This window comes from Diadema setosum, chromosome 15, assembly GCF_964275005.1.
Source record: "Diadema setosum chromosome 15, eeDiaSeto1, whole genome shotgun sequence".
Lineage (NCBI taxonomy): Eukaryota > Metazoa > Echinodermata > Echinoidea > Diadematoida > Diadematidae > Diadema > Diadema setosum.
In genome coordinates this window covers 8,036,674-8,055,603 of record NC_092699.1, presented here as the reverse complement: position 1 = coordinate 8,055,603, position 18,930 = coordinate 8,036,674, and the positions used below count along the sequence as shown (strand labels likewise).

Below are 18,930 nucleotides of genomic sequence, written 5' to 3'. Positions count from 1 at the left end.
TACACTCGATCTCTGTTCTTCATTTCAGGCAATTTGCCTCACACTTCCCTACAGTTTTCCACACTTTAAGCTTTCAAAATATCGACCACCGGCTGAGTACGTTGTAATTGCATAGCAAGAAATATTGGGCATGATATAGCCGACATGCGGATATTGATGATGAACGGAGATATTCGATCTTGGTGCGTCTGTCAAGTATATACACTTGTAGTAGTGAGTTGTAGCAAGAAATGATAAGTAGTAGTGTTATTAGTAGCAGAAGTTAAACGTGAAGACACTTTCGTACCATCGTGACCATAGCTCAATTAAACTAAAATCATATTTTCGCATATACGTAGTTATCAAGTGCATCTTTTGTCTGTATAATATCAGCTTTTTGAGTTATTTTTATTCAGGGGTTTAGGATTTCGACATTATGAATACATATTTTTTTCAAATATGTTATCTATGTATAGTCCTATAGTTTAAGGAATTCATACATTGTGCTTTTTATTTTCATTTTGGACTTTGAAGTAATGTATCTATAAAGATATGTGTGCGTTTTGTGTACAGAAGACTGCAAACTATGGACATCAAGAATTTAGAGTAAAGTAGTTCGTGCGCTGTGGTAACGTAAGAAGTGAAGTATCAACTGGTTTTTACGCATGTTGTTATCGCAATTACAAAACGAATGTTTTGATCACTTTCAAACCCTGCCTCTGGTTAGATAGCAAGTACAATTGTGCGTGTTTGACTTGAGCGAACCGAAGCTCATGGCCAATAGAGCGAAAAAAAAATCGTTAATGTTTCTGTGATACGAATACATAATTTTAGAACGTAAGACCAACTTAACGAGATATTGTGTAAAGTTATTTAGTTTTGGAGTCATTAGATAGAATATCATTATGATGTTACTGTACTAAAATATTGATAGATTTGCTGCATCTTTTGTCTGTATAATATCAGCTTTTTGTGTTATTTTTGTTTGGGGGTTTAGGATTTCGACATTATGAACACATTTTTTCAGATATGTTATCTATGCAGTCCTATAGTTTATGGAATTCATACATTGTACTTTTTATTTTTATTTTGGACTTTGAATTTATGTGTCTATAAAAGTATGTGTGTGTTTTGTGTACAGAAGACTGCAAACTATGGACATCGAGAATTTAGAGTAAAGTACAATGTAGTTCGTCCGCTGTGGTAACGTAAGAAGTGAAGTATCAACTGGTTTTTACGCATGTTGTTATCGCAATTACAAAACGAATGTTTGAATTACTTTCAAACCCTTCCTGTTAGATAGCAAGTACAACTGTGCGTGTTTGACTTGAGCGAACCGAAGCTCATGGCCAATAGAGTGAACAAAAAATTGTTAATGTTTCTGTGATACGAATACGTAATTTTAGAACGTAAGACAAACTTAACAAGATATTGTGAAAAGTTGTTTAGTTTTGGAGTCATTAGATTAAATATCATTAAGATGTTTCTGTACTAAAATATTGATAGATTTGCCGCAGTAGATATAGACCTATTGTGTCAAACTAACTTTTCTGGCATTCTAACCTAATCGTATTTGTGCATGGTAATATCATGACATGATAAGGTATACTATTGTTATGTCAAGTAAACGGATAACTTTTTTAACGATAAGACAGAATGATAACAGACAAATCGTCAGCGTTTTCACGAACCGACGCTATTTCGTTTTTGAGCGAAAATGCAATTCTGAGAAAATCGCGTTTAAAGATCTCACAAGTTTTAGACAACGTTTTCAATGACTTTTCCTGTCTTGTGTGTGAAAATTTTGACAGGGTGATGAGAGTGGAAGTTGTTCTTCCTATCCATAGTGTAATTTCAGTGTGAATTCAAAAAAATTTACGATATTTCTGTCTTCAAACTCACTGCGTCGGTTCGTAAATCTATCGTTTCTTGCGCGCACCATAGGTTATGTACTTAAGCGCGGGTCTCACGAACCGACGTAAGTTGTATTACGCCGGTTCGTGAGACCCGCGCTGTAGGGCCTGTACAATAGGTAACGTGCAATACGCGTGTATTTACGAACCGTCGCTATTTCATTTTCGTATGTGTTTACATACAAATACTATTAGGGCTATACCTGCTTATCAACAATAACCTTATTAATTGAAAGTAATTGTCATGTAATGATTGTTGTGATGATTACAATATATTTAGTGATAGTTAAGATGATAATACAAGCCAGTTTCTCTTAATTGTTCTAAAAAGAGTGTTGTCATTGTTTTCATCTTCATTTAGTACACGCATGCATTGTTATTATAGCTGTGGTTGATCGTTCCAAAGATTTCTTTGCCCCCCCCCTTTTTTTTGTGGATATATTATCATTTAACACTTTTGCAATTGGACATCTATCATTTGGTAATACATGTACTCGGTATACTGTGTTTCATACCTTTTACTTTTTACTGTTTTTTTTTAAACTTTATTAACTTACTTTTTCATTTTTTCACATTATTTTTAATTCAAATTCAGTTCACTTCTTTCATAATAATTATGAATGTTTGTTCTAAGATGAAGGATACCGCTAAATCTTGGGAAAAAGGCGTGCCAGTCAGTAATAATTACTTGTATTTACTCATATTTCATACTCATGCATGCACTCTGTTATTTCTTTCTCTGAAATAATATATTAATTTCTTTATTTCTTATTATTCCACATATTTGTGACATTTACTTTGTCACAATTTTTATCAGTGTCATTATTGTCATTTGGCTCGCATGCGAATTCACTCATAATTCCTCATTTTCCATCTTTCTCTTTCCTGCTCAACAGATTCTATGATAGCTGCACCTGATCATATAAAAACATAAAACTCATCCTGCATGCACTCTTCGAAACTGATAAACTCCTAAAAATACATAAATATCAACACTATCAGAATTTCAAGCTTCATTTTAAATATATAATAATGGTCATGTTTTATTATGCCTTTTGCAGCAATATATTGAAGAGGTACATTATGTAATCGAAGAAACACAGGTCCTCAATAAAATATCAAATTTGAATTATTCAGAGATGAGTAATGACAATGGGAAGGATAACAATTGTGGAAGAGCTCCATAAAATCAATACATATCTAATGGCAAATGGAGATGGAATCAAGATTCAAGAATATGTGTAATTCAAGATCATTATTATATCAGTTCTTGTGTGTTCACAAAAAGAGGAACACAGTTCGAACATGCACACCAAATCTTACATCGTACATTTACATCTATAGAGTGCGGACGGAACATATACAAGAGAAAGAATAACATTCTCAAATTAATATATCAAGCATAACTATGTATATGAACACACAAAGATGTTGCTGCATATGCATGAAGCTTGAAAGTGCTGCAACACCCATATGCTCAGATAAAAACTTGATGTATATCATACAAAAGAGAAGAGGTACTACATGTACATGTAGTTACACTATTCACAGGACAGTAGAGAAAAAGCACGAGAGAAGGAAATGGGTGTCTAAAATAGGTCGATGTAAGGAGCGCCAAGCCAATTAAGTGTCTAATAGAAGTCATACATATATAAGGAAACTAATCACAACATAAATGATCATGCTCATGTTAACCAATAATTAGCATCTACAAATGTGTGTAGAAAGCCCATAATATCAGCCTTTTGCCCCGTAGGCATGTTACATATGTGACCCTGCACCTCAAAACAAACAAAAAGTCGCCAGACATGAATTTTTAGTTAAGACCATATTCTGAAAGAGCAGACTTTAAGCTTTAAAATGATGTATAACTCAAATCAAATGGACTCTCCTAACATATATGAACATTGGAAAAAAAGCACAAACTCAGGAAAAGTGTGAACTGAAAAAAGAGGCTCTGAAGTACAGTGTCTATTCAAGCGCTTAATCTTCACCAAACCGTGCTGGCTGTGCGATGAATGGGACAAAAAACAGGAAGTAAACCACCAGAGTAACAACAATGAAGGGATTATCAGATTAAACTAAAATTGAGCATGGCTCATTAACACATTCTGTCCATAATTAATGCCAACTTTCAATGCAGTAGTACTATCCTTTCAAAAGTTATTAGAGTTGAAAGTGGAGAGTGTGGACAAGGTTTTTCAGAAATGGAAAAGGAATTCTAAAGACACACCTAATCACACTATTCTACCAAAAATGTTCGAGATAAACTGCTGAAAAAACACACTTTCCTGCCCGTTTTATGATACCAAATGTTAGCATAATGTAAAAGAAGACCCGCTCTTTCAGAAAATATGAAACAGTCAAGTTCGGCTAGGTTGACCCATTTCAATTATTTTCAGTCCTCACGCAAAATCAGTGTGTGCGACTTTATGTTCGTTTTGAGGTGCACGGTCACATATGAGAAAAGAGAAATTTTGGCCGACCCCCCCCCCCCTCCCTGTGAATCCTTAATCCACCAGTACTATAAACACATTCTGAGAATGTGTTTTAGTACATGTACTAGCAAATTCACAAGAGGGGTGGGGAAATTCAGCCAAAATTGTGTGTGGCTAAAATAATTAAAAAGAAAGGTCATCAGCAAAACTACAAAAAAAGACGGCGGAGAGGGGCCAAGGCTAATTTGACCCCCCCCCCCCACCAAAAAACAAACAAACAAACAAACACCACTGTTTTACAGCACCTTTAAAGGACTCTTAATTTTTTGTTTGTTAAAAACAAACGTCTCGAAGTAAAGAATTCCATATTGTAGGCGAAATGTAGACCGATACAGTGTATAAAGTGTACATCCCAAGCTATTAAAGCAAAAAAAAAAAAAAACAGATTATGAATATCATTTAAAGTAAGAATTTCAGTGTGTTTAATCATCTTTAGTTGAGTTGCAAATGACATGTACATATTTAATAAGAGCAGTAAACTTCGGAGCGCCCCCAAGCCCTTCTATACTTAATTATTCATGTGTAAAGGTAGCGCCAGGGCACTCCGGTGGTCTAGTGGTTATGACGCTGGTCTAGTAATCCAGAGGTCGTGGGTTCAAATCCTGCTTGGGCTGCCTGTGATTTTTTTTTTTCACAGCAGCCTACAAACTGCACACTGCAGTTGCGTGCGTTACTACGGATGGAGACAAATGAATAATCTATTATTTCAATATACAATGTTTGACATCCTTATTGCAATCACTTTCTTTAATTGTAAATTTAGAGACATAATGAATTATTATTAAAAGAAATCAAATTTCTGTATTTTGTTGTGAGTTTGCATGGGAACATACACGTATCATAATTTACAATTTCAGTTTAGATAAAGAACATCTTATAACAGAACTGTCTAGTGATGGTTGAATAATCATGTCATTTTGTTATAAGTCCTATCAGTTACATGAAGTGCATGTTCCCATGTTTATAAGAATCATACGTGACACATTCAAAGTGGGTTGAAGACAACAAAACAATAAATAAAAGAATAAAGGAGAATAGAACTTAATCTGATTACAGCATCATCTAAATATTGCCAATGTGCACTTAGAAATCTATCAAGATTTATCACAAGGTTATGATTACCACACAAAACCTTCAAGATTTATCATCATGAAATACATACTAATGAACACTTAAAAAAAAATCTAACATTCCATATCCACATGAAGCTTTCCTTATAAATGTCTCTCTGTAGTGTTATTAAAGTGTAGCAAAATTGTAATTACGACATCACAGAATGGAATGCATTGTTTTCACCTTCAATCTTAGGATCTCCTTTCATGTTTCCACTTTACAATCAAATTTCACTGTAGATATACCGTCCTTATGTTGTCGCCCTTCATCCCAATTTCTCCCTTCTATCCTATCTGTAGATTGTCTTCTTTCCTAAGCCATTGTATTCACATTCCTTGATGATCAGCACGATGCTGTACTTTTTTCTTCTTCTCTGAAACAGTCCAGCTCTTCGCTACTGCATGGCATCGGTCATCTGAAAGAAAAGACAGAAATTAAGAACTTTCGATTAAAATCAAACATCATGATACAAGATACAACTTTCATTTTGAGAAAAAGAAATCAGCCAACCAAACTGTAGTTGAAATTATTTTGCTCTATTTATATTAAACATGAAACAAAGCGGTATACAGGATCAAAGAATGTCAAAAAAATACTGCTGTTCGTCTTTGATGCATATTCAAATTGTCTCGCCTTTTACATATTTTAATGATGCAAGATCTTATGTCTAGCACTTAGTAAGTCTCATGTAGAATTTAAATTATTATTCACATGAATAAATCTGCATGTCCTTGTAAACAAGGCATTGCTTTGAAAAAGCTGAATATTACTAATTGCATTTGGGAAACAGTCTAAGACAATCAAACTTGTTTATTATCAGAGACTTTAACATCTTAATTAGACCTAGACTCTACATTACCATTGTATTCACATCCGTTGGTGATGTACACGACCCTGTACTTGTCCTTTTCTTTTCTGAGACAGTCCAGTTCTTCGCTACTACATGGCACCAGTCATCTGAAAGAAAAGAAAGAAATTGAGAACTTTTGATTAAAATCAAACATCATGGCACAAGATACAACTTTAATTTTGAGAAGAAAAAAAAATCAGCCAACAAAACTGAAGTTGAAATTATTTTGCTCTATTCATATTAAACATAAAACAAAATGGTAGGCCTATGCAGGATCAAAGAATGTCAAAAATGCTGCTGTTCGTATTTGATGCATATTCAAATTGTCTCGTCATTTACACATTTTACTGATGCAAGATATTATGTTTTGCACTTAGTATGTCTCATGTAGAAATTGAATTATCATTCACATGAATATAAATCTACATGCATTTGTAAACAAGGCATTGCATTGAAATAGCTGAATATTACTACATGTACCTGCATTTGGGAAACAGTCTATGACAATCAAACCTGTTTCTTATCAGAGACTATAACATCTTAATTAGACCTAGACTCTACATTATCATTCAGCTTTTAAAGGTATTAACCATTCACCTATAAAACACTGGCATTGTCATGTGCATCATATTTGTTTGATACTGCACATATTTTCATGAAGTCTGCGCAAGAATGCAAATGAAACATGTCTGCTGTTTGGTATTTATGAAAACAAATCACTAACCCGGAAGTCCTTGGCCTTAGGAATAACACGTGGCGAGTTAGTAGGAATTGACGTTAAAATAGAATAAGAATAGATCTACTAAATAGGCCTTTGCCTCATGAATGTCTGGTCTAATTATAGACTAAGTGAAGTCTAGACCTTTCACTTTTAAGTTACCAGTGGTTCACAAAATTTATATTATAGATCTAGACTACATCTAGATCTAGACATCTAATACTATTAGATCTTGGCAACTTTTGTCTTTGTGACACGAAATTAACACGTCACGGATGATATTGCGGCGATATCCAACAGGATGACAGTACCACTATTACTGAATCAGTAAGTTGACATAGATAACTAACATCAACTTGTTAACGTACGTTAGAGATGGCACCATATACAATAACCGGCACTGACACTTACAGATCTAACGACTACGTTTAGACTAACGTTAAAGAGTTAGACTCGCCATCTCAGTAAGTCGGCCAAAGACAAAGTCAATACAGGGCTAAGTCAGTGTTTTATCTGTTATGTTAGGCCTAACAAATGTTAACGGTTACTCGGTTAGGTTAGGTTTACCAGGACTCAAGAGTCCTGGTTAAATCAGTCGAGGGACATTTCTTAGAAGTCCTTCGATTCCAAGAATAAAAAGGGTGAAAGAACAAAGGGAAAAAAAAGGAAAGAAGAAAGGACAAAAGATTATGTATGGCTGCTGTGGAAATCGACAGCGCTACTGTATCACTATCAATCACGCGTAAATATGTAAACGCCATTTAGTCCATGGGCCAGGCCAGATATTGGTACCATCTGAGGTGGCAAAACCTTTTTGGTGTCATTTTGTTTGTCGGGCATAGATATGCTTACCAAGCTATGATAGCATTTCCAAATGAGTAGCTTAGTCATAGTAAATGAATTTTTAACCAATTTGGTCTCGTTGTTATATCCCTATTCTTCTGAATCGAAACTAACCGCTACACAAAGAAGAGCACTGTCTTCTGTATGTTCCATAGAGCTGTAAAATGCAGCTCTATGGTATGTTCACAGGTGTTCTATTGTAAACGCGGTGCGCTTAGTCTTTATTCAAGGCAGCGAAGGGAATATCCAAAGGTTATGATGTCCACAACGCTTAGTCTTTATTCTAGACGGCGAAGGAAATATCCAAAGCGTATGATACAGTGTATATCCTTTTATCTATTAAAAAACAACAACAACAACAAAAGCAATTCTTCGTGAATTTTACCGTATCTTTCAATTATTTATCATTTTCCGGCGAAAACGCTACGGTGAAAACGCTGATACCACGCCAATGTCGCTTTATTTCCCTCCAACAATATAAGATAATGCAAAAACAATGTACCGGTACACTACGATACATTATAATGAATGATATTGTAAATGAACAGAGTGATTTTTGTTTAAAACTGATGTATTTGTTGATAGGGTAGTATAAAAACAGTATAGATAAGGCCAAGTAAAAAAAGAAACCAGTTTCTCGTCCTCGCGCGCATCGATTTTGGCCGCCGCATCGATTTTTTTACTATTTACTATTTTCAAAATGGCGCTGAAAATACCAAGAAATTCATAGTTCTCGTCCAAGCCCGCTCTCCGCCCGCATCGATTTTCAGTTGCCGCATCGACTTTTTTGATATTTACTATTTTTTCGGCCGCCGAAAACACAAAATCGACAATTCACCTACCAATCGTGATGTGTACGCGTCCTCTATCTTAGCTGAGTACAGCTGTAGCTTCCGTAGTGCGTATGTAATAACGCATGCATTTCACACTGCGAGCTCGGCAAGAAGGAATGACCCACAAAGCTGTCGAACTGTAGTTGGATGGGCGCGCGGGCGCGGGCCTGGGCTGTTACAGCGCACTCGGTACGTCGTGAACGCGATAGCGGCAACATCTTTTGCGAACGATCGCTGATACTAGTACATGTATTCCACTTATATTTCGCGCATTGTTCGTATTTTTCCCCGTTTCTCATATTTTAAAGGGATGAATTGTACTGTACAAATGCTTGTGAGGATTGTATCGAGTTTACATTTTCATGTCATTGTGACTATGTGCACGTGTGTGCAGTGTCGGAAGGTCGGTGCCAGTGCAGTGGCCGTGCCGGCCGCGTATATACGTGTCTGTAGCTAGCTGCCAGGGTCCCCATCCCCCTGGTCTATCAGCTGTCTGCACGCACGCAAGAACACATTCGAATGTGTAGAGGCTCAAACACTGCTCTGTTAACGTTGCATCTGACGGCGATGTATTGTTCTATTTTGAAGAGAAAATGAATGCGCTTTTCCAGCAAATGCAGAATTATTAAATGGGTGTATCTACAAAATAAATAACTTTTCCACGGATTCTGGTTTGTCTCGTATTTCTGCGGAATACTTTTCTTTACGATGTAAATTCACGGACACGGCCGTGAGTCGTATCACCTGTAGCTTGATACAATCAATTCATCATCCAAATGATGAGTGATTATCAAATGTCTTTTTAGAATATGAAGAAACATCTTTAAATGTTTAATGCTACACTCTTAGAAAAAAAGGTTCTTTTGAGCACCATTAAATGGTTCTCAGCACTGTCACAATAGCGACACCCTTTTAGGTGCTCGTGAGAACCTTTTTGAAATGGTGCTTGTCGGCACCTTTTGCAAAAGGTGCCCATTAGAACCTTTTTCCCGATGAAATGGTGCTCGTGAGTACCATTTAAAAGGTGCCCATGGGCACCTTTTTGACTAAAGATGGGCACCTTTTTGACTCTTTTCAAAAGGTGCTCATGGGAACCATTTCATTGGAAAAGGTTCTAATGGGCACCAATGTTAAAAGGTGCCGACAGGCACCATTTAAAAAGGTTCTCACAGGCTCCAAAAAAGGTGTCGCTATTGTGACAGTGCTGAGAACCATTTAATGGTGCTCAAAAGAACCTTTTTCTTTTTTCTTAGAATGTAGTATGTGAATTGATGTCTGTGTATTTTTGGTGTGTTTCACATGCAGTGCTGGTAAGGTGCTTCACTGGCACCATTCTTAAAGGTACATTACCTATCTGCATTGAAAATGTGCATCACAAACTCATTTGAAATGAAATGAATTCATCTGAATTTCATCTCATCAGTCAAACATACATTCAAAACATGTATATTAGCAATACATTAGCATGTCATACATTATCATTGACACTGGAAAAAAAAGAGCACGAATAACACACCCATGCACACACAGTTTCACAAGCATGAATACATACATGTACATGACATTCACCAATATTTTTTCATGAAACATTACTCAATAATTGAAAACCATAGAAATTTGCTCTTTCACAAATTCGCAGAAATGTATTTATTCACCTTCACTTTTACAATCTAAAGGTGAGGTTTGTATTTGTCATGTTATAATCTGTCAAATATTCTTAACAAAATATTTTCATTTGTTCTCTAATTCTTTTTCCACACTATTTGTCATTTGTGTACCGAGCAGTTCTTGAAACACCATCACACATCTCTGTACAGATGATATGAAATAGCAAGAGGTGCATCAGGCTTTTGAAATACATAGCAAAATTTACAATTCTCTGTGAAATAATTCCTGCATGGATGAGATACAGTAATTGTGTCAGTCTTAAGATAGGCAGAAGTCAAGAACATTACTTAAGTAGTATGCGGAACTTTTTCCACATGTTTGCTAGTTTGTTCGGTGTTGTTGTTGTTTTTTTTTTCTTTTAAAGCATACTTGTCCTAAGAGCAACTACAAAGGGCAGGAAAACAATCCCATTAAACAGGACCTTTGGTATTGTCACAGAAAACATACATTATATTGCTAGTATGATACTTGGGATAGGATAAGCTTTACACTTCTTCACTTCACATTCATAACGTCGAGTACTTGAATTAACTTATCTTTGTTTGTATACGAGTGACCTTTTTTGTTGTTGTTCTGCAATTTGAAAGCACCATAGACACATCTATACAACTGCAAATACAAGAAGAGTATCAATTCAGGTTAATCATGACTTCTGACAATTTACAGCATGTCCTACGAAAACATACACTCACACGAAAAACATACACTCACACGAAAACATACACTCACACACACAAAAAAAGAAGAAGAAAAGAACACATTGTTTATAATGTGAAGGATAATAAGAATCCCAAGAGGAAAAGAGCTAGGATACCACACCCACACAGTTTCACAAGCATGAATGAACAAAATTCCTCAACCATGATCTAAAATATGTAACATTTGGAATCAATAAAATTTTACACTTTTTTTAAAAGCAGAGCAACAAATTCATTAGAGTAAACTATATATGATGCTGGCCTAAAGCTGAGATTTGAATTTGCTGTCCTATAAACTGCCTATGACAATAATATGTTGTTAGCATTTGTCATTTTGTTAACCAAATTTGACAACAGTCTTTCAAACACCACCACCACGTACATGTACATTTTGTATGTCTGCAAAAGCAATATAAACTGGTGACAAGAGGTGCATCAGTGCTTTGAAATAAATTACATAATCTTCAATTCTCTACACAATACGTAATTCCTGCGTGGGTATAAATGCAATAAGTTTTACCAGTCTAGGTGCAAACTTTAAAAGTGTGCAGAAATCGACCACACAATGACTGGAGAAGTATAAAGAGCATTTTCCATTTGTGCTTTTAAACTTTAGAACTATGAATGACTCCACTTCTAAGATTGGCATCTGGTCTGATCTCATTACGTCTACCCCCCCCCCCCCATACAGTCGATTCAAAGCTGTTAAATGCAAATTATAGTGAAACATTATCACTGGTACATTGTAAGTTGCGAATGAAGAGTTTGTTTGCAAAAACCGATAAGTCCATAGTTGCCAAATGGAGATATTTGCGATTAAAGGTTAAAAAAATAAAGAGAATAATAAAAAAAATCTTTGCTTCTTTTGACCATAACTTTAAAAATGTACCTTTATATGTAGTGACCAATATATCATTTAAAAGGTATTATTTTGTACTTTATGACAGAGACCATACTTCAAAATCTTCAAAAATGGACTTATCGGTTTTTGCGAACAAACTCTTCAAATACTGTATTGGGATCATAACAAAACATATGTGACCCTCCATCACACAAACCAACAAAAAGTCGCCTGACATGAATATTTGGTTGACGGCAGATTCTGAAAGAGTAGCTATAAAATACACTATAAGTCAATGCAAACGGACTTATTTTTACCTACCTATCTACATATTTCTCAAAGGTTTTCTCTGGCAGCATCAGTGTTTTTTCTTTGACTCAGCTCATTCTTGGCTAGCGTAGGTTTCTGGTCGATGCTGTCAACGGGCTATCGGGCTAAAATTGTCATTCTGATCGATGTATTCTTTTGGTCACCCAGATCATTCTTGCCAAGCCCAGGGTTCTGTTTGATGCTGTCTACGGGCTATCACGGGCTGTCATTCTGATCGATGTATCATCTTAGCCACACAGCTCATTCTCGACCAGCCCAGGCCTGGGTTCTGGCTGATGCTGTAAATGGGCTATCCCGGGCTCTTATTCTGATCGATGAATTCTTGTGGCCGCCCAGCTCATTCTTGGCTAGTGTTAAGTCTACGGTTCGATCTGGCCGATGTTGTCAACGGTCTGTCACAGGCTGTCTCTCTGATCAATGAAGAGTCTACCTTTTTCCCTAACCGCACCAGCGACCAAAACACGTACGTTCTGCTTCATCGTCCCGGCCGGAGTTTCCTGTTCCCTGGTTTCTGTGCATGTTGGTGTGTCCACTTCCCTGACATATGAATTGAAAGAAACAATAGACCTACACCGCGTTAATAAAACAAAGTCACGCTATAATTCGATAAACAGAACACGGCATTACATGACGTGACTCCTTACTTAGAACAAGCCTGAAAACATACTGAAGAGATTTTGACCTAACAGTTTTCTAGGCCTACTGGGCTGTAGACAGACCTCTATTGGCTCTAACGTTAACAATGACAGTTATAGAACAAAAGTTATTGCATGTAGAACGGTTACCGGTATTAGACCTTACCCCGGGGCGCTCCTTGTACACAGTTATCTTTGCGTTCGGCGTTCGGGCTGTGTTTCGGAGTTAGCAGACTCTATTATTAATACTAATAGGCATAAGCGTTACATGCAGGCCTAGCTAAGTAACTTAGCACGGCCCAGTCGCTGTAAAAACGTGACAGCCATGCTCCGGCCCCGCACGGCGCCTGTTCGGGCTAGCCCACGGGCCATTGATTGCTAATTGTAAAGTGTTAAAATTGTTAGGCCTAAACATGTTATTGTTAGGTCTGGATCTACTGTACCTGGTAAACATTACACAAGATAGCAGCTTCGATCAAATTAGATCTAACACTAACGTTAGGATCTAGCTAAATGCTAGCTAACCGTTAAAGGTTAATCACTGACTGAAAACGAAAACTGAGTGATGAATCTAACTTGAGTTGATTTTGTACCAACAACTGTCATCTAAAAATGAGATAAAACCACATTAAAACTAAAAATCTTACCTATTCTCCTAAATTGTGATGACTGCCATGGCGAAAATGGAATTGACAGTGACACGTTTCCAGTCCACTTCAGACAAAATCAATGTCTAACGTTACCGGGTGCCGTTCGTTTATGGGTGTGATACTGGTGATGCATAGAATGTGTAAGTGTACGTGTCTGTACGTCTACGTACTATAGCCGTCTGCTGCTGCATGCATGGTATTGCATTGGCACTCTCCTGCCGCTGGGTGGTACAATAGGTTTGCATAGGCGCAGGCGCCCGCAGGCAGCACAGGGCTAAATATAGCCGCGGCGCGTGCTGCGCGGCGGTTACATAAGCGAGGTTCACACCTAAGTCCCTTTACCTTAAGGTTTTCTAAACCTCGAAGTTTTGTAAACCACGAGGCACTAAACTACAAGTTAGCGTAGATGTAGACGCATGTAGTTTAGAAAACCACGACAAAACCTTAAGGCGAAGACACCACGACAACACCACAAGATTTCTTAGGGTGTTGTCGTGGTTTAAGCGCGTAGTTTAAGCGCGCTGTGGCAGCGCGCTTAAACTATGACAGATGTGAACAGAGTTTTGTTAACCACGACGCTCAGTTTTTTCCACAATAGTACGCAACCCTATGGGCAAACTAGGCCCCCTTTATTTTCTATCGTAGTTATGTTTACCTCGAGGTTTTGCTAACTGCATGTAGGTGTGAACGGCATCGAAGTTTTGTCGTGGTTAGGGGAACGCATTTTTGCGCTCGTAGTTAGTATAACTACAAGTTTTTGGATAGGTGTAGACATGCCTATAGTCCTACAGTGCAGTGCAGTACTAGTATGTGTACGTTTGCGCGTACGCATATCTGATCGAGCGCTAAAATTGGATCGTGGCAGCTGTCAGTTGGCACGCAGCCCAGAGAAGTCATTAGTCTACGATAAAAACAATATGTACTTTTTATCATCACAGCAGTAGAAACACATACAATATTTTTGTACCAATACCACAGTTTTGGTGATTCTTACATCTGGCATTCGAATATACAGCAAGGGGAAAAGTGAAAGTGGACCTAAAGATATTGTTTGACCTGCAAGAGTACCACAAATAACACTCGGGGACTGGGTCGCATACTAGCAAATGGTGACGAACGGAACCATTTCGATTGGGAACCATTTATAGGTGCTCATCGGAACCATTTTGCGAGAACCATCTGATGAGAACCATTTTGGAGCCGACGAGAACCATTTGAGAACCTTTTTTTCTTAGAGTGTATAATGCCATATCAGTATCATTTTGACATCCATCTGCAATTGTACTAGCCAGTTTCCAGTTGAATGTGCTACAATTGTACTGTGAAGAGATGCAGATACAATATACCAGCTGTGTGGACACAAAAAGTCACAAACACAATGATAAAGCAGTGTTTTGAATATCATGGAATTTATTTCAGTCGTACATTTGTTGATAGAATGTTTTATACCTGTTTCAATTAATAGCACAATACATCAGAATTGCAAGTACACTGGTATCAGAAATGCCATTACAACACTAAATACCAGTATTAAGATGGTCATTTTCCCTTGACATCTGTAGTGGAAAGAAAAAGCAAATGTATTTCTGCATTCATGAAGTTTCATTTCAAGTATGGTATACATAGCGACAATACATGTATATCTATTTGGTTGAAAATGCACAGAGTGCAGGCAAGACATACACTTGGGACCTGGTCTCTCATAACACAGCTACCAGAGTGATATTTCATTTCATAAATTGGATATAGAAAATAGTAAAGCCCTCTCTCGTTACCTTTCTCAGAATTACTGGACGAGAAACACATATTACTTTCATTTTGACAATCCTCGAAAAAATAGTAAGATATCAAATAGTAAGGACCTCCCTCATCGCCTTGCTCAAAAAACCCGGACGAGAAACTACTTTCTTTTTTTACTTGGCCTAATCCCTTTTATGAGGAACTTTAGATATGATAACGGCACATTGGTCTAGATAAAGACTAAGCGCACCGCGTGACAGCTGTGGACATCATAACCTTTGGATATTCCCTTCGCTGCCTTGAATAAAGACTAAGCGCACCGCGTTTACAACAGAACACCTACAGAAGGCAGTGCTCTTCTTTGTATAGCGGTTTAGTTTCGATTCAGAAGTATAGGGATATAAAAACGAGACCAAATTGGTTAAAAATTCATTTATTATGACTAAGCTACTCATTTGGAAATGCTATCATAGCTTGATAAGCACATCTATGCCCGACAAACAAACTGACACCAAAAAGGTTGTGCCACCTCAGATGGTACCAACAACCCATTTTTCGGGTCTTGACCCATGGACTAATTTGGTTGGGCCGCATTCACAAGTTTTAGGGAAAAAAAGCCTTACCGCTGTGCTTTAAAGGTACTCCACTCGAACTAACGTTAGACATAATGTCACATATCTACACACAGTACGGTACTAGGGCTGAATTCACAAGTATACTATAATACTGCACTGTACAGGAAAGCCACCTAACCTGTAGAGTACTACTCGTAGTGTTTAGGTAGTACATGTATCACTAGACCACATACTGTCATAGACGACATCTACACCAACGCTGCACACTGGCACTGGTCCGACGGTCCCTGACCAGGAAAAATCACTGTTGGACACTGACCAGTAACTTTTTCAGGAATGGAGCAGTAAAAATTGGGGGAAAAAATGGGTGGACTCTACCTACTATTACCACTAGTCTAGATGTAGATCTAGAGCTAGACTATAGACTCTGTGTTTAATTTGACTTGGTCTTAGACTTCAGCTGATCTTAGTTTTAGTAACTGGCATTACAAGTAAAGTCTTAACTTAGACTTAATAGTTAAACTTGAAAGTTAAAGTCTAACATGTCTAACTTTATTATTTACTCTTCCTTTGAGTTTTACTTTTAGACTTTTTACCTTTTTTTTAGTTTAGTAGGCCTACTTTGTCAATCTCATGATTTCATTTTCAACTCAAGTCAAGGCATAGCCATGAGTGTCTTTGAGACTTTGACATCTTGCATGTCTTGCACACAGACGTTACGACTACAGTACTCAGTAGTCTCAGAAGTAACGACATAAGTTGAAAAGAAACTATAAATAATATGATTTGGGATCTAATTTGAAATTGGATGGCGTTTACAGACTAGGCTTCATAAGCATCACGCGATTGAATACATGGGACTACACTCTACCGCAATTAATGGTTATGGTAGTCCAACTGAAACTGTTATTTTGAGCATGATTTTAATAGGATTATAGCTTACCATTCACTTCACTCGTGGACAGTGGGCTGGCTTAGGTCGTCATTCGTCTTTCAGAAGGTTTGGTTCTCACTCTGAGATCTGAATTAGGGCCAAAACCTAATTCTAGGCCAGTAAGTTGAACAAAGCTCAAAATAATGCAACTGCGATGGTTCGTAAAACCCGCATTGCTCTTCACCCTCGCAATTTGGGTTTCACGAACCGGCGTATCTTTACTGCGTCGGTTCGTGAAACCCCTTTTTCTCAATTTCTCGATATTTCGAGTACCGTCGTTTTATTCTTTCTTTGATAAAATTAAGAATAATTAATTTTGTGATCTAAAATTTTGGGATTTGGTAGAGTTTTGAAAGCACTTTCATTTGGTACCAATATCTCGATTTTGAAAATTTTGACCAAAATCGAAATAGCGTCGGTTCGTGAAAACACCGACGAAATAATGGCCTGTTTCTCATTTACTGGAGTTCATATCAGGTAAAACTATCATTATGATCGGAATCAACAGAGACGCTGCTAATAGTGTTGTAGTATTTGCTAGTGAAGCAATTTGAATAGATTTCGTGCGTTGTTATCTCTTAACCCTAACTAGGCCCGGGGGGGGGGGGGGGCTCCAAGACCCCCCTCCCCTCGACGTTTTGCGCAATGTATCGCTATCGCGAGAAGCTATCGCCGCGACATTTCATGACTTTTTTCTTTCGAGTCTCCCGCATCTTTTGAGAGCGCGCGGTTCCAAAGTTGCGCATAAATATGCACGTGCATGTCAGACCAAAAATTGCTCAAAAACGTGAATTCCTGTACAATTTCAATGCAAACTGTGTTTACAGGCAAATTTCATAAAAGCATGATTATTTGGGGGTTTTATTGATTAAAATCAATTAATAACATATTTTCTTGTTCGGAAGAATGTCGCGGACAAATTTCATCGAAGAAACATTGAAAAACATAAAGTCGAAAAAACAAAGAAATACATGAGAAATTAAAAAAACAATAAAATATTTTTTTTTTCTGATTGCGCAATTTTTTTCTCTTACATTTGCTAAGGACACTAAAAAGAACATTTACACAAAAGATGTGCCTGTTTTGAGCTTTATTTAGTGATTTATACCAAATTGTCTGATTTCGTACATCATTATGCATAAATTAGCATAATTTGTGACTGTGCACCTCAAAACGAACATAAAGTCGCACACACTGATTTTGCGTGAGGACTGAAAATAAGTAAAATGGGTCAACCTAGCCAAACTTGACTTTTTCATATTTTCTGAAAGAGCGGGTCTTCTTTCATATTATGCTAAAATTTGGTATCATAAAACGGGCAGGAAAGTGTGTTTTTTTTAATAGTTTATCTCGAACATTTTCGGTAGAATAGTGTGATTAGGTGTGTCTTTAGAATCCCTTTTTCATTTCTGAAAAACCTTGTCCACACTCTTGACTTTCAACTCTAATAACTTTTGAAAGGATAGTGCTACTGCTTTGAAAATTGGTTTTAATTATGGACAGAATGTGTTAATGAGGCATGCTTAATTTCTGTGTAATCTGATAATCCCTTCATTGTTGTTACTCTGGTGGTTTACTTCCTGTTTTTTTGTCCCATTCATCGCACAGCCAGCACGGTTTGGTAAAGATTAAGTGCTTGAATAGACACTGTACTTCAGAGCCTCTTTTCTCAGTTCACGCTTTTCCTGAGTTTGTGCTTTCTTTCCAATATTTAGATAGGTTAAGAGAGTCCATTTGATTTGAGTTATACATCATTTTAAAGCTTAAAGGGGAAGGCTAGTAACTGATCAGTGGGAATCAGTGGAAAAGCTGGGAGATGATTGTTCCAATCCTTATGGGATTCATTCAAGAGTTCATTGTATATCTATTGTTGTGTGAAAATGATTTGCTTCAGAACGGTCTCATATTCAAGTAATGTGCAGATTAATGCTCCGTCACTGACCAGGGACGCTAACCTGGAAGCATTAAACTGCACATTACTTGAATATGAGACCATTCTGAAGCAAATCATTTTCACACAACAATAGATATACAATGAACTTTTGAATGAATCCCATAAGGATTGAAACAATCATCTCCCAGCAATTCCACTGATTCCCACTGATCAGTTAC

The 18,930-nt window shown here is 37.1% G+C and overlaps 1 long non-coding RNA gene across 1 annotated transcript; it reads right to left on the bottom strand.

Annotated features, from left to right (window-relative positions):
• Positions 1–5,731: 5,731 nt before the first annotated feature.
• LOC140238897 (uncharacterized) lies at positions 5,732–16,838 on the bottom strand. The gene is made up of 3 exons (XR_011901929.1): positions 16,828–16,838; positions 6,363–6,460; positions 5,732–5,918 (listed from the first exon to the last, which is right to left on the bottom strand). It is a non-coding gene; the product is annotated as an uncharacterized lncRNA (long non-coding RNA).
• Between the last annotated feature and the right edge of the window lie 2,092 nt (positions 16,839–18,930).